Genomic DNA, 26,879 nt, shown 5'->3' on the forward strand with positions numbered 1-26,879 from the left:
TCTGAGGCGAAGGTATGGACAGAAACGAGATTCTAGCGAAGCTTCACAAGCGATTCCCTTCACTTCCTCAGAATGCCCTCCTTACGATCTATAAAGCTCGGTCCGAACGCATGCGATTACTCATGAGGAATAACATACCTGCTGACATCCGTTGGTTAATCGAGGCTAAAGTACGATCGGCAGGTGAGTTACCTCCAAAATTTATTGCATACATGCCTGGTTGTGGTAAAGGAAATTATGCAAGAAAACGACGAGCTCGAAGAATTTCTGTTGCTTGTCATAAGTGTGCCAGAATGAGTTGCAATAAAAACCCATGTTCTTTAGGAATGGTGTCTGATAACAGGGAAGATAAGATTCAATTCATTAGGGATGGCTTGAATAAGGAGTCATTGGATGATATCCTTTTGTCTCTTGAAACGCATCCCAGTGGATATGTGCAAGGAGCGATTCTCCAGTTATGGCCATTATTCCAGAAAGAGCATGCACGATATAGTCTCGGGAATCTGACTATAAACGACCCTGTTTGCCAGTTTATAAGAAAACTGGATAGGAAGCCTATCCTCGACCCATAGAGGGCGTTCAAGCCGTTTCTGGACGTAAAACCAGAGGAAGATGTGAGCCACAGTCGCAACTACCTGTAAATATCCTTTTACTTTATTGTTATTTTATTTCACTATTGTCTTATTGTTTGCATTATTTTCTTTAATAATTTTATTACTGTTTGCTTTTTCCTTTTTACTGTTTTTTTTTTTACTTGCGAGCCACGTGCTTTACGCGTTATTTGACACTGACATATTACCTCATACACAACCATGACCCACTATCACCAAGACTCTTAAATGTGATTTCTTTTTTGTCAAGCACTCACAAATTGTTTTTGAGAAGTATCACAATGTCAGCTACTCCCAATAGACAATTCAAGAACATTTGTGTGCTTTCTGGATTTACATATGGCAAACATAAAGAGTTCGTTGAGGCAGCCATAGATCTTGGTCGAAGCATAGCAGCGAGAAATTTACATTTGGTGTATGGAGGAGGTAACCGAGGGTTATCAAAAATGGTCTCCGAAGCAGCTTTTATCAGAGGAAGTCAAGTGTTAGGCATCATCCCAAGAGTCTTAAAACCATTGGGCAGTTCGTCTGACTCATCAACTGGAGAAGAATTAGTCGTCTCAGGTATGCAAGAAAGAATAACTGAAATGCTTAATCATGCTGATGCTTTTATTTTCCTTCCAGGAGATCTTGCAACACTAGAGGCACTTATCACGCTAGCATCTTGGGCCCATCTGCACATCCACCAAAAACCCATCGGTTTGTTAAATGTCAATAACTTTTATGATGGCTTTATCGCATTTCTTAACCATGCAATAAAAAACTATTTCATTCCCGCTAATGTGAAAAAACTCTTTATTTGTGCTCACACTGCTAATGAGCTACTTGATCTGTTACAAGCGTATAAACCGGAGCCAGACCCCTGGACCTTTGTGTTGGAGCGCCCAAATAATGATGGTAACAGTAGCAGCAGTAAGAAGTACAAATTAGATTTAACTCTCCGCCTGTAAATATTTTCTTCTGTGTTGCACCACCCAGGTGATGTCTTCTAAACTCTACTTCTTTCATTTCAAACATTGAGGACAATGTTTCGTTCTGGTTGGGGGGAGGGAATAGTCGACAATTATGAAATTTTGGTTAAGTTTTTACTAATTTTTTGTTGTAGAAACTAACTGTTGCTAACTTTTTGTGTTGAAGATGGCTGAATATGGAGTGTAGTGACTCTAGAAACGCATCTTCATCGTTTAAAAAAAAATTAAAAAAAAAAACTTAAAAAAAAATTAAGACATTTTCTTTTTTCTTTATTATGTGTTTATGTTTATTTTTCTTCTTTTTAATTTATCCTCTATAAAAATGCATTTTCCAACTTTTGAGTCGAAGATGGCTGAATATGGAGTGTAGTTCCTCTAGAAACGCATCTTCTTTAAAAAAATAATAATAAAAAAATCATTTTCTTTTCTATCATTTTAAATGTAACTTTTCTAAATTAATTTTTCTACATCATTTTCACATTTCTGCATGCATATTTTTTTTTTTTTTTATGTTTAGAATAGGTTGGGGGGTAGAATGTTTTTTTTTTTAAAAAAAAAAAATTTTGATTTGTTTTAACATTGGGTGACATGATTAATTTAAATTTTAGTATTTGTATTATCTTTGGTCTTAAGTGATGTTACATTATGTTTGCTACTCTAAATGTTGATGTTGAAGACATATATGAGTTGCTTGAAGGAATGAACATGTCATAATAAGTACCAAGTGAGTTTTTGAGCCTATCATTTTTCTTGGAGAGTAACCCTTTTGCCCATTCTTTATACAGCTTAACAGTTTATTATTGTATACACGATCTCTAGATTTCTTTTGAGTTAACCCTTAATAAAAAAAAAAAAAAATGTGTTGCTACATTTGGAGGCCCATCTAACTAGTAGATATGGAAGGTTATTCAGAGCCCTAAAAGACGATGGAAAGGCCATCTTTGATCCGTTTGAGCCTTTCTAGCCATCCCTTTTATTAAATATCCATAGTTAACCCTTTTGAGCCTTTAAAAAAAAAAAAAAAAACATTTTCTTTGTCAACTTATCATCTTGACCCACTCCGATTTGGAGTATTACCCGATGTCTTATAAGTTCCATCACCTATTTATGTTTGAGAAAATGTAAATAATTATGTTGTTCAGTGAAGTTATGCCAAAAAAAAAAAACAAAAAAAAAACAAAAACAAAAACAAAAACAAAAGTTGTTGTTTCAAAAGAATAAAAATAGGTGAAATCCACCTTGCAACTTCCAAAAAAAAAAAAAAAAAATTCTCTGCATTTTTCTCAAACATACACTTTGTTTTCCTTATTTCCCTTCTTTGTTAACCATGTCCCTAGCCTACGTTACGTCCTAATAAAAGTCCTTCTTGATTTTAGGGAACTATAGTCCGAAGTAGAAGCTAGTTATATGGGCTAAAAAGATGTAGTGATGCATAATTAAAAAAAAAAAGATAAATAAAGTGGGTTGACTAACATTTTATTTGACTTGAGATCGTATTATTTCTAAGCTGAGGGCATATTTATTTCATCTTGGTGAGAGCATGTGATATCACTTCTTTATTATTTTCTCTCTCAATTACCATTCATTGGAGTGACTATTTTTATTGGGATTAATTTATTTGTGAGAGTGTCACTACTTCCAGTGAGATTTTGGGGTTTGACATGTCATTCTTGAGAGTAGCTAAAACAAAGTCTACTGGGCTAATTCATGTGGATGGTTGATGTGGGTGTGATGTTGCTTTAGACTGGAGATAATGCTTATACTTTTATTTGATTGCTATCATTAATCTGATGGAATAAATACGAGTGTTTCTATTTAAAAAAAAAATATATATTTTGAATTTGAATTTTATTTTCGCTTTATTTGCTAGGGACTAGCAATAAGCTGGTTGGGGGGTGTGTTGAGTGTTAGAAAATGCATATTTATAAAGGAGAAAACCGTCATTTTACATTTTAAGTCTTACTAACAACCCTTACTTTTATATATTTAACCTTCTTGTGATTTAATTACATGTGTTTTATTTTAATTAAGTATTTTATGTATTTTAGGGGCATTATAGTCATTTCACAATAAAGGAGAGATCAGACGGCAAAACGGACATCACTTTTGAACTCAGGACGGTCGAAAACCTTAGGAGGAGCATAAAAGGAAAAATGGCACTATTCACATGTACGGTACTATTCACGTGTACGGTACTGTATACGTTACTGTTCACGACACTGTTCACATAGACGGATGATGACGTGGCATTGACCGATGATGTGGCATTGACTGATGAGGTGTCACGATCCTGTTGGACTAAAATTCTTATGTACTGTTGATGGTGACGTGGCAGCATATCAGTGGACGAAAAATCTCACGTACGGTGCATGCATCACACAGGATTATTTTCAACCAAACCGCGTTACTGTTCATCCGGGTCAAACCGCGTTACTGTTCAAAGTCGGGTCAAACCGTGTTACTGTTCATCCGCGTGGTCAAACCGTGGACTGTTGACTGATGACGTGGCGCAATCCTGAGCGTCCAAACTGTTTTTAATCCGATGGCCATGATTTACTCCATGTATCTATAAAAAGGGGGCCTCCCCCCTAATTTGATATCTCTGAATCCATTTTTGGGATCCATTTTCTGTAATTCCCTCTCCATCTTGTATTTTCTTCGTATTTTAATAAATTCTCATTTTGCCCCTAGTTCAATTATGAGTGGCTAATTTTCTTTCAAGCTTGGGTTGAAGGTGAAGTCTCAACATGTGTCATGGGCTTAATTTGGTAAATTTATTTTCTCTTCCCCTCTAATTTTTGTGGATGTTTTGACTTCTCGTCGACAAATAATAATAGTCTTGTCTAGATACCGCCTTGGTTACACCGGCTCTCTAGTATAAGGTTATTATTATTTGGCACGATAAGCCCTTAGCACCATATTGATTAGAGCGTGGTTCATGAGGTGTGGATTCCCCCATCATGATTTAATTGGCATTAATACGGATTATTTAGCCCATGATGCATGTTGATACGGATCCAGATACCCAAGTACGTCATTTCAATAGAATTATCTTCAATTTATTCTCGCCATTGCAATTCCAATTTTAGAATTTATTCTCGTCATTTTAATTTAAGTTTTAGCATATACCAAATCATTTCCACCATAAATCCAACAACCCATTTACAAAATTAATTCTATACACAATTAAAATCCACCTCCTCGTGGGATCGACACTCGTCACCATAGATCTATACTGCAATAGATTCGTGCGCTTGCGAGTACATTAAAATTTGCACAACACTCCCAACCTTCTCTTTTTTGCCAATATAACTTTTAGAAATTTGACATAATTAGGCATTTGTTCCAAAGCTTCTACAAAAAGTATGTTGATGTGTAATTACTTCAGTACTTCAAGGAATTTGCTGAACTGCTTGTCTTGTTTTTGCTTCTGGAATCTCTGTGGGAAAAGATATGGATGCCTAAACTGCTGGGTAGCTTCAGAAGGTACCAAACCCTGCTCATTTGGTTTGTTGTAGGTTATTACCACTGGTGTTGCAACTTCTTTCTCAGCATGTACTGACTGATTTCCTTTCATAGTTGCCTAAGCTTAGCTCTTAACACCAGTATCTTGATGGTTGGGTTGTTGTAACGTACTCTCATCTTGAGGTGGTTTTTGTGAGGAATTAAGTTCCAGCCATTTTTTAGTCACATCAACAGGGATATCAATGTTCTTTCCAGATCTTAAGTTGATTACTTTGTAGTGTTTTTTTCTCTCTTTTCTTAGATCTTCTGTATTATTGGGTAAGCTTCCTTGAGTTCTGCTACTCATTGCTGTGGCAAGTTGTCCCATTTAGTTTTCTAGATTTCTCAATGATACAGTTTGACTCTGTACAATTGCTTCATTCTTTGCAACGTATTCCTTAATCAATGCTTCGAATGAAGTGAGTGGATCTTGGCTGGTGTGTTTTTGCCCTTGACTCTGTTGATGAAAACTAGGTGGTTGAGTGTTCATATTCTGTCCATTCAATGCTGGTGCATTTCTATTTTGACTGCTCCATGGGAAATTTGAGTGTTGCTTCTATCCAGGGTTGTAAGTATTTGAATATGGGTTGTTTTGAACCTGTCGGTTGAAATTACCCACATAATTTACTGATACTAGATTTCCAGGGCAGTTATCAAAGTCATGTTCTTCACCACAATACACACAAGACAGTTACTGCTGTTGGAGCAAAAGTCATGACTTTCACCATGTTAGTCAATGAGGTTACTTGTGCTGATAATGTTGTAATAGCATATATACTATATACCCCTGCTGCGCCTCTTGCTGCTGGCTGTCTAGTTGATGTCCACTGATAATTATTGTTGGCAATTCTCTCTAAGATTTCATAAGCTTCAGTGTAGGATTTAGATAACAATGCTCCATTTGTTAAAGCATTAACCATCAATCTCGTAATTGGATTCAACCCATTATAGAAAGCCTTTAACTGTATGCAACAAGGAATGCCATGATGAGGACACCTTCTGAGCAGCTCTTTAAATCTCTCCCAAGAATCATACAAACTCTCATCTTCAAGTTGATGAAATGAAGTGATCTCATTCCGTAATTTTGCATTTTTGGTTGGTGGAAAATACTTCATTAGGAATTTATCAGCCAAGTCATTCCATGTAGTTATGGAATCAGAGGGTAATGAACTCAACCATGCTCTTGCTCGATCTCTTAAGGAATAAGGAAAAAGCCTTAGTCTTAAAGCATCACTCACTTCCAAAAAATAACTTAATATGGAGGTGAGGATCTTTATTTGGTAGTCCATTGAATTAACCCACTGTTTCCAGCATTTGGAACATCACTGGTTTAAGTTCAAAGTTTGCAGCTTCCACTTCAGGTCTGACTATCCCAGGATGTACAACTTGAGGAGTTAACACAACATAATCTCTGATAGTCCTGTCTCTGTCATCAACCACGTAAATAATATTATTGTTGCATGGCTGTCTCTGATTAATATGCTCATTCAGCCCCTCTTGAATGTTGACAGGTTGTAGTGGCCCATGAGGGTCCAAGTTTCCCACATCCTGCAGATTATCCATGTCTGAAACAGTTTTTAAATTTCTTTGTTCTCTTTGCAGTCTCCTTACAGTCCTTTCAATCTAAGGATCAAATTGGAATACAACAATTCTGTCTTTGCGCATGCAAGTGTTGATCTGTCAATAAATAAAACAAATTAGATCAAGTTGGCACTATCAAGATTTACTTCACACTTCGAAAATAAACAATCAATCCTCGGCAACAGCGCCAAAAACTTGTTGGTTAATTTTAAACTCAATTGCTATTAATGTCAATGTGCAAGTGTACACAACAAGTAATAAAGTGATGAGTATCTAAGATCGTCTCCACAGGGATTGATGTGACTAGAAATGCTAAAGGAATCACAATAGTGCTATCTACCTTTATTTCGAGATGAATAAATTTAAAATTGTTTACTACCAAAATTAACAATTGTAAGGAAATAAAACAAATAACTGCAGTAGTGAAATAAATTGAGTAAATTGCGTAAAAGAATCAATTGAGAATGCGATAGTTGAATGATCAAACTCTCTTCATGGACTGACTGCTTTTCATCAAATTAATACCAGTTGCTACAGCAATTCCTACAGTATTGGGCAGAATTATTTTGCATCCTCAGCTGTCGCGTGTTGGACTTCTCATACCTTTAAGTGTCCTAACAATGACCAGTTATTATTCTACCTGAGGCATGGCATTGTGAACGTCCATTCTATCGACCATACAAGGTGAATACCTATGTCTAGTTCTTCACAATTCTTAACTTCAAGTATAGTCCTTATCGGATTAAAGCTAACCTTAATGCAGGAAACTCAAATTAAGATCAAGTATTACTCTAATAATATCCACTAAGACAGGTCCTTTTGCGGCTCTATCTTAACTTGAACCATTAAATGGGTGGTCAACCAAAATAACAGTTATAATAATAGCTACTAGAGTAAAATGCTATAGCAATCATACAGCAACTCATAAGAGCAGTCAAAAACCCATTCATATTGTTTGTCACTCAACTACAAGCAAGTTTAGTTCATACTTTGAAAAAGAAAAACAAACAGCAAACCAATGGTCACGAAATACATTGGTTCAATCAAAGAGTTGAGAAAAGAACAAGTAAAGAACGATAAAGACTAAATCCAAACAACTCTGCTGGATTCTTCAATGATGTGGCATCTGTTCCCTTGAATTTTGATTGTGTTCTTCTTTTCCTCTTGATTTTTTCTATGTTAATTCCTTGTCGTCGTTTTATGTGTTGCGTGCCTCTTCTTATAACTGACATTTAAGGTAAACAAAAGCCTAGGGCACGCATGAGTCAGATTAGGAAACTGCAGATCGCAATCTTGCAGATTTTCCGTGCTATGTTTTCTCTATCGTTGTTCCAGAATTGCTACAGCATGGCTCCTCCAGCAACGGCTCTAGCACTGTACTGTTCCAGATTTTGTTTCACTCCTTTTGTGGCCATATTCTTCATCCTTTGTGCCAGCCCAATAATTCAGCATTCTTTCCTTGAATCACAAGCTTCTGGAAACCTACGATTATGCACACAATTTTAGCATGAATTAATCTAAATCAAGCAAAACTTATTAAGACTAAAATAAAATGAATATTTATGCAAAATGTAACAAAAATGCACTAAAAACACATCATTTACTCTCTAAGTGATCTTAATTTAAATTTAGAATTGCTGTAATAACTCTCATTTCATAGAGTTATCAGCAAGCTTGCTAGCTCGGTGTAAATGTTCCAAGTGCAAATACCACCTTATGTAAGCACAAAATATAGTCTTTATTTGTTTTTTAATTTATATATTTGTTTGTATAATTATATAATATTGGATTTGTTAGGAAATCGATGGGTGAAGCAGAGCCACAGTTAAAATGAAATTAGAAGAAAATAAAGAACAAGCACAAAAGAGAACACCAGAAAATTACGTGGTTCGGCCTTTAGCCTACAACCACCGGCGAATACAGAAGGAAAATATTTCACTAGTGATATGAGGACTATAAGTATTGTAATATTTTGGCTCACTTCTCAGAACTCCAATACACCCAATCTCTCACTCACTAATTACACAAAAGTATTAAAACTCTTAATTTTTCCTCTCTCATAAAAGATTAAAAACTGAAGAATGGGATGCCGAGAAGGAATTGAAGCCTTCTATTTATAGGCTTCATTTCCCCTCATTTTTTCCAATAAAATAATATTTTATTATTTTATTATTTTTCCTTTTCAAATCTTTCGGCTTCTTCTTTCTTTTTTTGTTCTTTTTTCTCATTTTTCTTCTTCAAGCATTTCGATACCATAAAAAATGGCGGGCCGTGTTGAAAATGTTGATGGTTTGGCACCGCCTATCTAGAAGGGTGGTGCCAACCATGACTTTGACATTCTTCCACTTGGAGATTTGATTGAGGATCAATCAATCTCCACACCATCCTTTCTGTTTCGCTATTGTTATGCTGCTTACGTCTCTACTAGGCCAGAAGAGGATCTATTCCATACAAACTTGTCAATATTGATTTTCTTGGTTATAACATCTGCTAGGTTCTCCTTTGTATGAGTTTTCTGTAAATCCACACTTCCGTCTTCCACTACTTCTCGAACGAAGTGATATTGAACTCCTATGTGCTCTGTCCTGGAACGAAAGGCTGGATTCCTTGCAATGTGCAAGGTACTTTGACTGTCACAAAACACATAAATTTTCTCTTGTTTGTGTCCGAGCTCCTCTAATAACCTTTGTATCCAAATAGCTTCCTTGCAAGCTTATGTAGCTGCCATGTATTTTATTTTATTTTTTGTAGATAGAGCCACAACGGTCTATAGTTTTGGAACCCAGCTTACAGCTCCTCTTGCAAGTATAAACACATAACTAGTAGTAGATTTTTTTTTATCAATGTCTCCTGCAAAATCTAAATCCACGTAGCCCCTGACAATAAATTATGATCCTCTATAACATAATGCAACATCAGAGTTCTTCTTATGTATCTCATAATCATCTTCACAATTTTCCAATGTTCTCCACCAGGATTCGCCATGTATCAATTGACCGCTCTCACTGCTTGTGCAATGTCTGGTCTTATACAAATCATAAAAAATATTAAACTTTCCATTGCTGATGTATATGGTACTCGAGACATCTTCCTTCTCTCTGCTTCATTGCTAGGATAGATACTTGAGGATAACTTGAAATTAACAGGAAGTGGGGTAGAAATTGGCTTACAATCTTGCATATTAAAGCGTCGTAAGATTTTCTTCAAGTAGTTCTTCTTAGAAAGTCAAGTCCTCCTATTATTTATGTCTCGGTGAATTTGCATCCTTAGAATCTTATTAGTTAATCCTAAGTCCTTCATTTCAAACTCCCTAGCCAATTGTGCCTTTAGTTCTTGGACTCGATCTTTATTGGGGCCTGCTACTAAAATGTCATCCACGTACAACAGTAAAATGATGAAATCATTATCTTCAAACCTCTTGTAATATACACAATGGTTTGAACTGAGTCTGTTGTATCCAAAGCTCATGATAAAGGAATCAAATCTCTTATACCAACACCTCAACACCTGTTTGAGACCGTATAGAGATTTTTTCAACCTGCAAACCAAGTTCTCCTTTCCTATTTCAGTAAAACCTTCTTGTTGGAGCATATAAATTTTCTCTTCAAGTTCTCTATGAAGAAATGCAGTTTTCACATCAACTACTCTAGATGTAGGTCAAATATAGCACACATTGCCAAGACTACTCTGACTGTTGTGAGTCGAACCACCGGAGAACATATCTCATTGAAGTCAATACTTTCTTTCTGAGCATATCCTTTCACCACCAATCTTGCACGATACCGCTCCACTTTCTTTCTTATGTCTTATTCTTGTGTAGAGCTTCAATTTCCTCCTGCATTGCTGTCATCCACAAAGTAACATCTAAGCTATTTAAAGATTAATGGAAAGTTGATGGCTCTCCATCCTCTGTTAGAAGACAGTATACAACATTATCTCTGTGACATACTCCGAGTACCACACTCGTGGTCGTCTCTCACGAGTTAACCAGCGAACTTTTGGAACCTCAGATTCGACTGGTTCTTGTTCATCATGCTCCGGTGCTGCTTCAAAAGAATCTGAATTTTCTTTTTCCATATTATTTTTCACATATACTGGTACAGTCTCTGACTTTTCTTTTACGGCCCTATCATCCTCATCTCTCCTTTGTAGTTGATCTTTTACAAAGATAACATCTCTACTGATGAAAATCTTGTGGGCAGTGGGGTCCCACAGACGATACCTATTTACTCCATCAGCATACCCCAAGAAGATACACCTCCTAAATTTAGGATCTTACTTTGTTTTTTCTTGGACATTGTACATCACGTACACAGAACATCCTAATGCATATAGGTAGGAGTAATTAGCTAGCTTTCCAGTCTACATCTCTATCGTTGTCTTCAGCCCAATTACTGTGGATGGCGACTGATTTACTATATAACAAGCATTTTTGGTTGCTTCTGCCTATAATAAATCAACATAGCTCTTATTCATTATGTAAGAGTCTTGTTCATTCGCTCTGCCACTCCATTTTGTTGAAGAGTATATGCTACCGTGAACTGCCTCTGAATACTTTCTTACTTACAGAAAGCAAAAAACTTGTTATATGTATACTCTTCACCATTATCTGTTCTCAAGCACTTAATCCTTTTACCGGATTCAAGTTCTACCTGCACTTTGTACTCTTTAAACACTGAAAATACATATGATGTTTTCTTAATTGGATACACCCAACATCTCCTGGAATAATTATCAATGAAAGTCACCATGTACTTTACGCCTCCCATGGATATGTCTGGTGATTCCTAAACATCAAAGTGAGCTAAGTCTAAAATGCATTTACTTCTAACAATAGATCTACTAAAGTTTAATCTATGTTGCTAACTTGTAACACAATGCTCGCAAAATGGTAAGCTTACCAATTTGAGCCCTACAAGCAATTTTTGCTCAGAGAAAATCTTTAAATTTTGTTTCGACATGTGGCCAAGTTTGAGATACCACATCATCATTGACTCTTCTCCATTTGATGCAACAGACACATCAGCTTCATGCAATGTTTCCCTTTTAAGCATGAATATATTAGCACCGATCTTTTCTACCTTCATCAATACAAGCGCGCCTTTAACAATCTTCATAATTCCATTCTCCACATGAGTTTTGTACCCATAACTATCCATTTGTCCTAAAGATAATAGATTCTTCCTCAAGCCTTTGACATGTTGTACTTCCTTAATTGTATGAATAACATCAAATATTTTTTATTTTAATAGTACCAATATCAGCAATCTCCAAGGCATGATCATCTCCCATATATACAGATCCTCATAAGATAGGTTCATATGTGTGGAACCATTCTCTCCGAGAGGTCATATGTCATGTAACTCCAGAGTCTATAAGCCAGACGTCAGATAGCCGTTTTCTGCTTTATGAAATAGTTGTTGCCTTGCTCTAGAGAATTTCGCCATCATCCGAGGTACTTGCTACACACCCCTGAGCATTTGATGACTCAAGTTCTTTACCCTCTTTTCTCTTCTGGTTACTCCAACACTCTTTCTTGACGTGCACTTTCTTGCCACAATCATAGCATTTGACATTCTTCTTACTTCTTGATTTTGACCTACCATGATTGTGACTCTCACTGAGGCCACGTTCCGTTGATCTCCTTCTTGTTACCGATAGTGCTTCTGCTTACTGCAAACTTACTTGTCTGTCTTCCTTATTTTTTTCGCCTATTTTCTTCATTTAATACGGAAGCGGTAATATCGTCGAAAACTAGACTGTCCGCTGGATTGTTGTTTGTAAGGTTGATAATGAGTTGATCATACGAATCTGATAGACTCTGAAATAAAAGCTCTGCACATACATTTTCCTCTATATTATGACCAAATGTTGGGAGTTGTGAAAATAGAGTCTTCAAGGTGTTGATGTGGCCAGTCACTGATGTAGATTCTGTCATTCGAAAAGTATAGTCTCCTTTTTAAGAAGATCTTATTGTGCAGTGACTTGGTCTCGTACAATTTTGTGAGAGTATCCCATATTTCTTTGCTGTCTTTTTTTTCTGCCACACTGGATAATATTCCACCCGCAAGTGCCAAGTATAGATCAGAAATAACGTTGCCATCTATTTTGTTCCACTTGTCATCAGTTATCTCCGTAGGCTTTTCTCCAATTGCTGCCAAGCAATTATTTTTCCTAAATACAACTTTTATCTTCATTTTCCACAATGAAAAATTATTTCCGTTGAACTTCTCAATTTCGTATTTTGCTGCCATTGCTTTTCACCAAAAACTAACTTTGCTAGAATCGCTCCTACCGTTTCACGTGAACAACAACCATATGTGTGAAGAATGTCGTATACGTTAATAATATCGTATACATTAACAGTATCGTATATGTGAATAATGCCTTATACATGAACAATACCATATACGTGAATAGTACTTTTACATGAACAGTACCCTGACTCCAAAAAATACAACCTAGCTCTGATACCACTGTTAGGAAATTGATGGGTGAAGCAGGGCCACAATTAAAATAAAATTGGAAGAAAATAAAGAACAAGCACAAAAAAGGACACCATAAAATTATGTGGTTCGACTTTTAGCCCACATCCACGGGCGAATACAGAAGGAAAATATTTTACTAGTGATATAAGGATTACAAGTATTGTAATATTTTGGCTCACTTTCTAGAACCTCAGTACACCCAATCTCTCACTCACTAATTACACAAGAGTATTAAAACTCTTAATTTTTCCTCTTTCACAAAAAATTGAAAACTGAAGAATAGGATGCTGAGAAGGGAATTGAAGCCTTCTATTTATAGGCTTCATTTCCCTTCCTTTTTTCCAATAAAATAATATTATTAATAGTTTATTATTTTTCCTTTCAAATCTTTCGGCTTCTTCTTTCTTCTTTTGTTCTTTTTTCTCCCTTTTCTTCTTGAAGCATTTCGTCACCACCAAAAATGGCGGGCCGTGTTGAAAATATTGATGGTTTGGCACCGCCCATCTAGAAAGGTGGTGCCAACCATGACTTTGACAGGATTTTAATTTGAGAATTCGTGTAGCATATTTTTTTCATTATTAGGAGTTACTTTGATCAAGGTTGTTTAAGCACTAAACTGTTATAATTAAGCTTGTATGTATTTGAATTCTTTGTATGTGAATGACAATTATATCAATGTGTAATGTAAATTGAAATTTTGCAAATGCGGCTTCAATTGTACAATTTAGAATGTGAAAACAACTATGTAAATTTTAATCTAAAAAAAATTAAAGCATGGTAATTTTAAATTACTATTTTTTTTCTTTTTACTCATGCAAAAGATGACGGTTCTTATATAAGAACGGTCATCAAAGACCTATATAAGATGATTGTTTTATATAAAACCGTCATTAAAAATTGACATTTAATGACGGTTTTTTTAATAACCGTCATTAAAAGAAACATTTAATGATGGTTTTTTTAATAATCGTCATTAAAAGAAACATTTAATGACGGTTTTGAAGAAAACCGTCATTAAAATATGTGCTAAAGTGCTATTGATGACCGTTATTTAAAGAACCATCATTGTTTTTAATGACGGTTTTTAAGAAAAATCCGTCATTAAAACTCTAGAATATATCACAAATAATGATTGTTTAATACCGTGATTATGTGTATACATTTAATGACGGTTTTTGAACCGTCATAAAAGGTGTACCCATTTTAATGTCGCTGTCTAAGATGATGGTTTTAAACTGTCATCTTATGTCTTTTAAAATCGTCATTAAAGACTAATTTTTTAGTAGTGAATTCTGTACAATAGAGTTTTCTACAAAATGAGAAACATAACTGTCGAATTTGATTGTAGCTATATTCATGCTCTGTATGAACCAAAATGCAGAATGAATTATTTACTTATTTATTTAAAAAGAAAAGACTTGGATAACTCTAAGTTGGCATCAATCCCAAAAACTTCTAAAATGTGTGGAAAGACACAATACTTTTAATAAAATATATTTTAAATAATTTATATTAGGCAATTCCTTAATTATGTTTTACATAACTTACAATGTAGAGAATCTGAGAGCATCGAATGTGTTTTAAGTTGAATCCATGTCATGAAACTTATCGAAAAGTAGTAATAAGTAGTGAACCACCTGAACTGCTTATTTTTAAAAGTGATAGGCTACTTGATCAAACGATTTTAAAGAGGATTTGCAAAGGGAAAAATATTAAAAATGAAGAGGGAATAATAAAATTGGAAATTGAAGAGGGGGTCGTGCAAGGATTTTTTTGCGAAAGTAAAAAATGAGACCGTAGATTGCCTAAATGTTTTTTTCATCTGTCATCTAGGCTATTTGACTGCTTAACAACCATCGATAGTAACCGAGTGCTTCTTCTTTTGTCTATGGCTTGTTGGCTTGGCTATCAAATGTAGAAGCCGCTGCTGTAAAAGAAGAAGCCGCAAATGTTGAATTTGACAAATAGTGGTCGGCGCCAAAAAGTTTGAAGGAAAATGGCAGTTTATGGCTTCGACATTGAAGAAGCAACGACAAGGATAAAAAAAAGAAGAAATTAAAATAATAGATGACTTTGGCTATAAAAAGAGGAGTCCCCATAAATTGTAAATTAATGCCCATTTCATAAAAAAAAATCCATTTTTTTTTCTTCAAATCGTTTCTTCTATCAAGAGTGAGAAGCTGAGAGTTTTGAGAGCTCAAATCGTAAACTCTTGAGAGTTTAGTGATTTGAGCGATTAGGTGTATTGGGTTATAGAAAGTAAGGGTAAAATCTTACAATACTTATAATCTTCTTTGCGCTAGTGAAGTTTTATCATTCTGTCTTCGCCTATAGATATAGGTTAAAAGCTTAACCATGTAATTTCTAGCGTCCTCTTTGTATGCTTATTCTTTATTTTTCTCCAATTTCATTTTAGTTGTGGCCCTGCTTCACCATTAATTTCCTAATAGTGGTATTAGAGCCAAGTTGGTTGTCACAGTACTATTCACGTATATAGTACTGTTTCACATATATGGTTAGTATTCACGTGAAACGATGGGAGCCAATCCTAGCAAAGGTAGTTCGTGGTGAAAAAGCAATGGTGGAAAAATACAAAATTGATAAGCTCAACGGAAATAATTCGTCATTGTAGAAAATAAAGATGAAGGCTATTTTGAGGGAAAAAAATTGCATGGTAACAATAGGAGAAAAGTCCATGGAGATAACTGATGATGCCAAGTGGAACGAGGTAGACAGTAATGCAACTACGGATCTACATTTAGCATTGGCTAATGAAGTGTTATCTAGTGTGGAGAGAAAAAGATAGCAAAGAAAATATGAGATACTCTTACGAAATTGTATGGGGACAAGTCTTTACAAAACAAGATTTTCTTAAAAAGGAAACTTTACACTTTTCAAATTCATATGATCAACTCATCATTAATCTAACAAACAATAACCAAATAGACAGTCTAGTCTTCGGCAATGTTGTAACCTCTATATTAAATAAAGAAAGCAAACAAAAAAACAAGAAAAGTAAGCAGGAAGTTCGCAGCATGCAAAAGCATTATCGATGACTAGAAATAGATCAACAAAATGTGGCCTCAGTGGAGGTCACAATCATAGTATATCAAAATCAAGAAGTAAGAAGAATGTTAAATGCTACAATCACAGCAAGAAAGAGCACGTTAAGAAAGAGTGTTAGAAAAATAAGCAAAGTAGAGACAATAAAGGTCAGTCACCAAATGCTCATTATTGTACGGTAAGTACTTTTGATGATGGAAAAATTCTCTACAGCGAGATAGCAATTGTTGCAGAGGACAGGAAGCATTTGGCTGACATTTAGCTTATAGACTTAAGAGCAACATGGCACATGGCCTCTTAAAGAGAATGGTTCCACAAATATGGACATTTTTAAGAGAATATGTGTACATGGGTGACTTGGAAATATCTGGTATTGGTGCTGTCAAAAGAAAAATGTTTGATGGTACAGTTCACACAATTAAGGAAATACGACATGTCAAAGGCATGAAAAAGAATTTATTGTGTTTAGAACGAATAGAGTGTCTTGGACGCAAAGCTCATATGAAAAATAGGATCATGAAGATTGTTAAAGGCGCATTTCTATTGATGAAGGTGGAAAAAATCGGTGTTAATTCTATTCATACTTGAAGGGAAAACACTATAAGAAGCTGATGTGTCACATCAAATGAAGAAGAATCGATAATAATGTGGCATCTCAAACTTAGCCACATGTCAAAATAAGGTTTAAAGATTATCTCTGAGCGAAAGTTGCTTCCGAGGTTTAAATATGAAAACTCATCATTTTGTGACCATTGTGTTACAAGCAGCATAAATTCAAGTTTAATAGATCTAGCGGCAGAAGTAGAGGCATCTTTAACTTGATTCATTCTGATATTTTAGAATTGCCATATATATTCCTGAGAGGTGAAAAGTACTTGGTAACTTTCATTGATGATTATTCCAAGAGATACTACGCGTATTGATAACTCTAGGAAATGAGAGTTATTACTTCAATTCTAGACTGGAATCAAGATCATTTAGAGAGCAACTAAGGTGTTTTTATTACATTTTGGTTACCTTTTACATAAACATTCATTTTAGTTGGATCTTAATAAGTTTTGCTTAAATCAAGTAATTTGTGCTAAAAATAGGTGCATAATTGTAGGGTTTAAATTCATGAGGAGGATGCGGAGACATTAGATGAGTAAGAGGAGGAAAGAAGGTGGCCACAAAAGAAGAAAAGCACAATCGGGAATAATGCAGTGCTGTTGCGGATGTTAGAGCAACCAGTGCTGCAGCAATCTGGGAGCAATGCGGGAGAAAGTTTAAAGCGCAGGTCAACCATAAAGTTGCGATCTGCATGTTTCCTAATTGAGACGCATGCAAGCTTATGGGCTTTGGTTTTTACCCTAATTTGGAATATAAAAGGAGGCGTGCATCACATAGAAGGGCAGCGAGAGAATACCAACCAATTAATTACAAAGGCAAGAAGAGGAAGAAAAAGATCAAGACCGAGGAGTGCTGTTTGGCATCATTGAAGAACCGAGGAGGATCACTAGTCTTTCACCGTGCTCAACGCATATTATCTTTATTCCTTGAAATTGTTTGGATGTATTCTGCGATTAGTATATTTATGTTTACTTTTCTCATTCAGAATATGAACTAAATTTACGTGTAGTTGAGTGACAAATAATCCAATGGGTTCTTGACTGTTCTTATATGTTGTTATGCTATTGTTGTAGCATTATACTCTAATAGTTTTATGAATACAACTGTTATTTCGGTTGACCACCCATTTAATAGTTTCAGTTAAGATAGAGCAGCAAAAGGGCATGTCTTAGCGGACATTATTAGAGTATTACTCGTTCTTAAGTCGAGTTTCCTGGATTATGTTATCTTAAATCCCATAAGGGCACTACTTGAAGTTAAGATTTGTGACACTCTAGACATAGGTGTTCACCTTGTAGGGTAGAGAGATTAAAGGTTATTATGTCATACCATAAATATATGAACAACTGGTCATTGTTAGTAGATTTAAAGATATGAGATTTCCAATATGCGATACCTGCGGATGCAGATTTATTCTACCCATTGCTGCAGCACTTACTGTAACAACTGGTGCTAATTCGGTAAACAACAGTTACTCCATTAGGAGAGTTTGATAATTCAACTACTATATTCTCAATTGAATTTTAGACACCTTTAACTTAGTTTACTTTATTACAGTATTGTTTTATTTCCATCTCTCGCAATTAATAATTACGATAGAATTATTTGACAATTGTTTGTTTCGACCTTTAAAGTTGATTTGCATTATTGTGATTGCTTTAGCATTTTGAGCAACATCAATCCCTGTGGAGACGATCTTGAATACTCATCACTTTATTACTTGTTGTGTATACTTGCACATTGGCATTGATAACAATATTATTTACATGGTTGATGATAGAGACAGAGGTATAAGAGATTATGTTGTGTTAACTCCTCAAGTTGTCCATCCTGGCATCATCATACCTGAAGTAGACGCTGCCAACTTTGAGTTAAAGCCAGTGATGTTTCAAATGTTACAAACAGTTGGGCAATTCAATGGATTGCCAAATGAAGATCCTCATCTCCATCTCTAAATTGTTCTTGGAAGTAAATGATGCTTTCAAGATTGCTGGAGCAACACAAGATGCCTTAAGGCTGTGGCTATTTCCTTATTCCTTAAGAGATCGAGCAAGGGCATGGTTACATTCATTACCATCTGATTCCATCACTACATGGAATGAATTGGCAGATAAATTCCTAATGAAATATTTCCCACCGACAAAGAATGCAAAATTACGAAATGAGATTACATCCTTCTGTTGAGTGTTATAAAATGTATATTTATAAAGGAGAAAATCATCATTTTACATTTCAAGTTTTACTAACAACCCTTACTTTTATGTATTTAAGCTTTTTGCAATTTAATTATATGTGTTTGATTTTAATTAAGTATTTTATGTATTTTAGGGGCATCATGGTCATTTCACAATAAACGAGAGATAAGACGGCAAAACGAATATCACTTTTAAACTCAGGACGGTCGAAAACCTTAGGAGGAGCATAAAAGGAAAAATGGCACTATTTATATGTACGGTACTATTCACGTGTACGGTACTGTCTACGTTACCGTTCATGACACTGTTCACATAGACAGATCGATGATGTGCATTGACTGATGAGGTGTCATGATCCTATTGGGCTAAAATTCTTATGTACTGTTGATGGTGACGTGGCAGCATATTAGTGGACGAAAAATCTCGCGTACGGTACATGCATCACACAAGATTATTTTCAACCAAACCGCGTCACTGTTCAACCCGGGTCAAACTGTGTTACTGTTCATCCACGTGGTCAAACCGCATACTGTTGACTGATGACGTGGCGCAATCCTGAGCGTCCAAACTGTTTTTAATCCGATGGTCATGATTTACTCCATGTATCTATAAAAAGGGGGCCTTTCCCCCCTAATTTGATAGCTCTGAATCTATTTTTGGGATTCATTTTCTGTAATTCCTTCTCCATCTTGTATTTTGTATGTATTTTAATAAATTCTCATTTTGCCCCTAGTTCAATTATGAGTGGCTAATTTTCTTTCAAGCTTGGGTTGAAGGTGAAGTCTCAACATGTGTCATGGGCTTTATTTAGTAAATTTACTTTCTCTTCCCCTCTAATTTTTGTGGATGTTTTGACTTCTCGTCGACAAATAATATTAATCTTGTCTAGTACCGCCTTGGTTTCACCGGCCTGCTAGTACAAGGTTATTATTATTTGGCACGATAAGCCCTTAACACCATATTGATTAGAGCGTGGTTCATGAGGTGTGGATTCCCCTCTCATGATTTAATTGACATTAATAAGGATTATTTAGCCCATAATGCATGTTGATACAGATCCAGATACCCAAGTATGCCATTTTAATAGATTTCTATTCAATTTATTCTCGCCATTTAAATTCCAATTTTAAGATAATCCAAATAATTTTCACCACAAATCCAACCACCCATTTAGAAAAATTAATTCTACACACAATTAAAATCCACCTCCTCGTGGGATCGATACTCGTCACCATTGATCTATACTACAATAGATTCGTGCGCTTGCGAGTTCAGTAAAATTTGCACAACACCTTCCATCAACTTGAAGATGAGAGTTTGTACGAGGCTTGGGAAAGGTTCAAGGACTTGCTCAGAAGGTATCCTCATCATGGTATTCCTTGTTGCATTCAATTGGAAACTTTCTACAATGGGTTGAATCCGAGTACAGGGTTAATGGTGGATGATTCAGCAAATGGAGCTCTGTTATCCAAATCCTACACTGAAGCTTATGAAATTCTGGAAAGAATTGCCAATAATAATTACCAGTGGCCTTCAGCCAGGCAACCAACAGCAAGACAAACAGTAAGGGTACATAGCATTGATGCAATTACAGCCTTGTCAGCTCAAGTAACCTTATTGACTAACATGGTAAAAGCCATGACAGCTGCTCCAGCAACAGTAAAGCAAGTTATTGAACTTTCTTGTGTCTACTGTGGTGAAGAACATGATTTTGATAATTGTCCTGGAAATCCAGCCTCAGTAAACTATGTGGGTAACTTCCGTCGACAACCTCAAAACAACCCATATTCAAATACTTACAACCCAGACTGGAAACAACACTTAAATTTCTCATTGAGCAATCAGAATCGAAATGCTCCAGCATTGAATGGACTAAGTAGAAACACACAACCACCTAGTTTTCATATCAGTCAAGATCCAATCACTTCATTGGAAGCACTGGTCAAGGAGTACATTGCAAAGAATGGAGCAATTGTGTAGAGTCAAGCTGTGTCCTTGAGAAACCTTGAGAACCAAATAGGACAATTAGCTACAGCAATGAGCAGCAGAACTCAAGAAAGCCTACCTAGCAATACAGAAGAGCCTAGGAGAGAGAGCAAAGAACACTACAAAATAATTAGTTTGAGATCTGAAAAGAATGTTGATATCCCAGTTGAAGTGACCAAAAATGGGATGGAATGCAATTCAGCTCAAAAACCAACTCAAAAGGGAAGCCTGTTACAACAAACTCCCCATCAAGACACTGATTTAAGGGGCCAAGCTACAGCAACTGCAGAAGAAATGCAACCAGATCATGCTGAAAAGGAAGTTGCAACACAAGTAGCCACAACCTGCACCAACCTAAACAAACATAATTTGGTACCTCCTGAATCTAACCAGCAGTTTAGACATCCACCACCCTTCCCTTAAAGGTTTCAGAAGCAAAAACAAAACAAGCAGTTCAGCAAATTCTTGGAAGTGCTGAAGCAACTGCACATAAATATACCTTTTGTGGAAGCTTTAGAGCAAATACCAAATTATGTGAAATTTCTAAAAGATATCTTGGCACGAAAAAGAAGGCTGGGAGAGTTTGAAACTATTGCTTTAACACAAGAAAGCAGTCATATGCTCCAGAGTAAAATTCCCACAAAATTGAAAGATCCAGGGAGTTTTACAATACCCTGCTCTATAGGGACTAGGTATGCTGGCAGAGCACTTTGTGACTTGGGAGCTAGTATTAATTTGATGCCATTATCTGTATTTAAGCAGCTTGGAGTCGGGGAGTGCAGACCAACAACTGTCACTTAGCAATTAGCTGACAGATCTCATGCATATCCTGAAGGAAAGATAGAGGATGTACTGGTGAAAGTTGACAAATTCATTTTTCCAGTGGATTTCATTATGCTGGACTTTGAAGCTGACAAAGAGGTACCCATTATACTTGGCAAACCTTTTCTAGCAACTGGAAAGACTCTGATAGATGTGCAGAAAGGAGAGTGAATGATCAGCAAGTCACATTTAATGTATTAGAGGCTATGAGAAACCCTGATGAAATAGAAGATTGCAATTTCCTAAGTGTAGTAGATCTTATTGTAGCAGACAGAATGGACAGATGCTGCAGTAATGTACTTGACAAAGTCACCACCTTTGAGGATGTTGAAGAGGAAGATGTTGCAGCAAGTCAAACATATTGGATGGACAAACAGCAATCTAATAGGCACAACAGGGTTATTGAACACCTGAATCTTTCAGACAGGGAAGTAACAATAACTTTACCATCTATTGAATCACCTCCTAGTTTTGAATTAAAATTGTTACCTTCACATTTGAAGTATGCTTATCTTGGTCAAAACAACACACTCCCTGTAATCATTTCTTCTACTTTGAATGCAGGTCAAGAACAGAGCTTAGTAGATTTGCTGGGAAATACAAAAGAGCAATTGGATGGACTATGGCAGATATAAAGGGGACCAGCCCATCTATATGTATGCATAAAATCCTGTTAGAAGATTGTTCCAGCAATTCGGTGGAGCACCAGAGAAGGCTGAATCCTATTATAAAAGAAGTGGTGAAGAAGGAAATCATCAAATTGTTAGATGCTGGAATCATATACCCAATATCAGACAGTTCATGGGTAAGCTCAGTTCAATGTGTTCCAAAGAAATGAGGGATAACAGTAACGGCTAATGAGAAGAATGAACTTATTCCTACAAGGACAGTGACTGGATGGAGAGTGTGTATGGATTACAGGAAGCTCAACAAAGCCACAAGGAAATACCATTTCCTACTTCCATTCATAGATCAGATACTGGATAAACTTGCTGGAAAACAATACTACTGTTTCTTAGATGGGTATTCAAGCTACAACCAAATTCCTATAGCTCCAGAGGATCAAGAGAATGCTGCATTTACTTGTCCTTATGGAACATTTGCCTTCAGAAGAATGCCATTTGGGCTATGCAATGCTCTAGTAACTTTTCAGAGATGCATGATGTCTATATTTTCTTATATGGTGGAGAAGAATTTGGAAGTTTTCATGGATGATTTTTCAGTTTTTGGATAAACATACAGTAATTGTTTACACAACTTGGAAGAAGTTCTTAAAAGATGTGAGATGACCAACTTAGTACTCAATTGGGAGAAGTGTCATTTCATGGTGCAAGAAGGAATAGTGTTGGGTCACAAGATATCCAAGGATGGTATTGAGGTGGACAAAGCCAAGATAGAGGTAATAAATAAACTGCCACCTCCAACTTCAGTAAAGGGTATTAGGAGTTTTTTGGGTCATACTGGATTCTACAGAAGATTCATTAAGGATTTTTCCAAAGTAGCTAAGCCTTTGTGTTCATTGCTGGAGCATGACAAACCATTTCACTTTGACAAAGAGTGCCTTCAAGCATTTGAAGAATTAAAGAAAGCCCTGATCACTGCTCCAGTAGTTATATCTCCAGATTGGAATTTACCATTTGAATTGATGTGTGATGCTAGTGATCATTCTGTGGGGCCAGTATTAGGGCAAAGAAAGGATAAGGTTTTTCATTCCATATACTATGCAAGCAAAACTTTCACTCCAACTCAGATCAATTACACCACTACAGAGAAAGAGTTACTGGCAGTAGTTTTTACTTTTGACAAATTCAGAGCTTGCCTGATGGGTACTAAAGTAACTGTTTACACAGACTATGCAGCCATCAAATATTTAATTTCAAAGAAGGATGTCAAACCAAGATTAATCAGATGGATCTTATTGCTTCAAGAATTTGATCTGGAAATTAAAGATAGAAAAGGGACTGAAAATCAAGTGGCAGACCACTTGTCACGGTTGGAAGCAGATACTAGTACATTGACAAGGAAGGGCATCATTGAAAATTTTCCTAATGAACAGCTGCTGGTAGTACAGCAAGCACAGATGCTGCAGCAGTCAGAATCTTCATGGTATACAGACTTTGCTAATTATTTAGTAAGTGGGTTGCTACCACATGAGCTGAAGTTTCAAGAGAAAAAGAAATTTATTCATGATGCTAGAACCTATCAGTGGGATGACCTACATTTATATAAGCTATGCTCAGATCAAGTAATAAGAAGATGTGTTGCAGCAGAAGAAATACCTCATATACTGGAGTCATGTCATGCTGCGGCATATGGAGGACATTTTGGTGGTCACAGAACAGCTGCCAAAGTTATGCAATTATTGGCCCACTATTTTTAAAGATGCATATGAATTTGTTAAATATTGTGACAGGTGTCAAAGGACAGGGAACATAACTAGAAGACATGAAATGCCATTGACCAACATCCTGGAAGTGGAGATTTTTTATGTCTGGGGAATAGACTTTATGGGACCATTCCCACCATCTTTTGGGAACTTATATATCCTTGTTATTGTGGATTATGTCTCCAAGTGGGTAGAAGCTGCAGCATTACCTACCAATGATGCTAAAACTGTGGTAGCTTTTCTTTAAAAAAAAAGTGTTTTCCAGGTTTGGCACTCCTAGAGCAATTATTAGTGATGAGGGCACACATTTTTGCAACAAAGTATTTGCTGCAGCAATGGTAAAATATGGAGTCAGACACAAGGTAGCTACAACATATCATCCACAATCTAATGGTCAGGCTGAAGTGTCCAATAGAGAGATAAAAAAGATCTTAGAAAAAGTGGTGAATCCAACAAAGAAGGATTGATCTTTACACTTACATGATTCTCTATGGGCCTACAGATTAGCATACAAAACCCCACTTGGCATGTCCCCTTATCGAATTGTTTAAGGAAAGGCTTGTCATTTGCCACTAGAACTAGAGCATAAAGCACATTGGGCACTAAAGAATTTAAATTGGGATATGCATGCTGCAGCAGAGCAAAGGAAACTTCAACTTTGTAAACTTGATGAATTACGGTTATTTGCATATGAAAATGCAAGAATCTATAAAGAGATGACAAAACAATGGCACGACAAGCATCTTCAGCACAGGAAATTCAACCCTGGTCAATTAGTGTTGCTCCACAATACAAGACTAAGATTATTTCTGGGAAAGCTCAAGTCAAGATGGTCGGGCCCGTTTAAACTGCTCAAGGTTTATCCTCATGGTGCTATTGATCTTTTAGATGAACAAACATGCCACGAGTTCAAAGTTAATGGACAAAGCGTTAAGCACTACATACATCCAGCAGCAGAATGTTCAAAGGAGGTGTTACTCCTTAAAGAACCTAGCTACTGAACAAAGAAGGAAGGTCAGGCTGAATGACCTTAAATCAAGCGCTTCATAGGAGGCAGCCCATTGAGGAGATAGCCACTTCAAACCAATTTTGATATCTTTTGGTTTTGTAGACAGCTCTTCCTCTTTACCATTTTATTTAATCTTGTTTTTCCATGATTAACCATTTATTTTTTTCTATCCTTTTACATTATTGCATAATTTATTTTTACGTTAATTTGATATATCTATTTCTTTTAACAATTTTAGACTTAAATTTAGTTTTTTTGAAGTAAGCGTGATAATTGAAGTCCATATTGACAAGAGAGAGTGTATGGTGGCAGAATTCAGAGGTGAACCATGTGTCAAAAGCCTTAGTGTAGAGTATGTATCCGTTGTTAAGAATAAGCGAATGGGTGCTGCAGCAACTAATCTTACCATTACAGTAAATTAAAAGCTGGAGCCTTTCACTTACCGTTGGAGATAAAATCGTGATAGATGGACACATGGATATGGATAGAAATTGCGGAAACAAATCTCTGAAATTAAAGCTTTAATTTCACTGGCCGCTAATTTTGGGGATATGCACATTTAACTCAAATATTTTATTCCCTCAATTATCTCTAATTACCGTATTTATCTTCAAATTAAAGTCCATTATAAAAAGGAGTCACTGTGCTTAGTACTCTACGCCAGTATTCCCCATCTCCTTCGCAAATCCAACTCTCCTCATTCTTAACCTCGTTTTCTTTTTTTACTCTCAGGAACAGTAGCTTCAAGTTGTTACTGCTACAACAATGCCGAGATATAAGAAAACAGCAAGCCGCCTCAAAGATCCATCGCGCTTCCAGAGTTACCATGCCGAAGAAAAATATGAAGAATTCATAGAGCCGCGTAAAATTCTAGAAGAGAAAGGGTTTCAATTCCCAAAACAACTCACTGGAATTGTACAAACAATTCATAGTGCTGCAGCAAAGCGAGGATGGTTAGAGTTTTGCAATCACCCTCATGATCATGTGCTTCAAGTAGTCAAAGAATTTTACGCTAATTTGGTAAGCCCTGATCAGCACAACATCTGGGTAAGAAACACACTTGTTCCATTAGACTCCTGTGTTATCAATGCTTTTTATAATTTACCTACTGAAATTACTTGTGAGTATGCTAAATTGCATGATAAGTTAACCCCGAAAAAGTGGACCACAATTTTTACAACTCTTACCATCGAAGGGGCATCATGGGCTAACGAAGAAGGGCATGTAGTGAATATGATAGATTTGAAACCTATTGCTAAGGTGTGGGTGAAAATTTTAAAATCTAGGCTTATGCCCACTACTCACACTACTACGGTTTCACAAGAGAGATTGGTTTTGCTATATGTCCTTGTTCGAGGGTGTAGCATCATTGCAAAAGAAATCCGAGAGTGTGCAGTCAAGACTCACCGAACTGTTGCCTTGCTATTTCCTTCACTTATCACCAGCATTTGTGTAGTTTCAGGTGTTCATCTTGAAGCCAGAAATGATCATATTAAGAATGATAGTGCCTTTACGGCACGTACAATTGAGCGAGTTGCTGGCGAGAGTGCTGGAACAACTATTGAACCAGCTGTTGTAATAGGCGCAAGACGCACTATTGGCTTAGAATAGACCATCCAAGCATTCAGCACCAATATCACTCAATGTGTGGAAG

At 36.2% G+C, this 26,879-nt stretch overlaps 1 protein-coding gene and 1 non-coding gene across 4 annotated transcripts in view; one reads left to right on the plus strand and one right to left on the minus strand.

The window, feature by feature from the left end:
* LOC102608708 (cytochrome P450 CYP72A219-like) overlaps positions 1–26,879 on the minus strand; it is a 78,998-nt gene that overhangs the window by 40,956 nt on the left and 11,163 nt on the right. The gene's annotated exons all lie outside the window — the stretch shown is intronic.
* LOC127901539 (small nucleolar RNA R71) lies at positions 6,065–6,172 on the plus strand. The gene has a single exon (XR_008053779.1). It is a non-coding gene; the product is annotated as a small nucleolar RNA R71 (small nucleolar RNA).

The sequence above is a fragment of the Citrus sinensis genome, chromosome 3 (assembly GCF_022201045.2).
Source record: "Citrus sinensis cultivar Valencia sweet orange chromosome 3, DVS_A1.0, whole genome shotgun sequence".
NCBI lineage: Eukaryota > Viridiplantae > Streptophyta > Magnoliopsida > Sapindales > Rutaceae > Citrus > Citrus sinensis.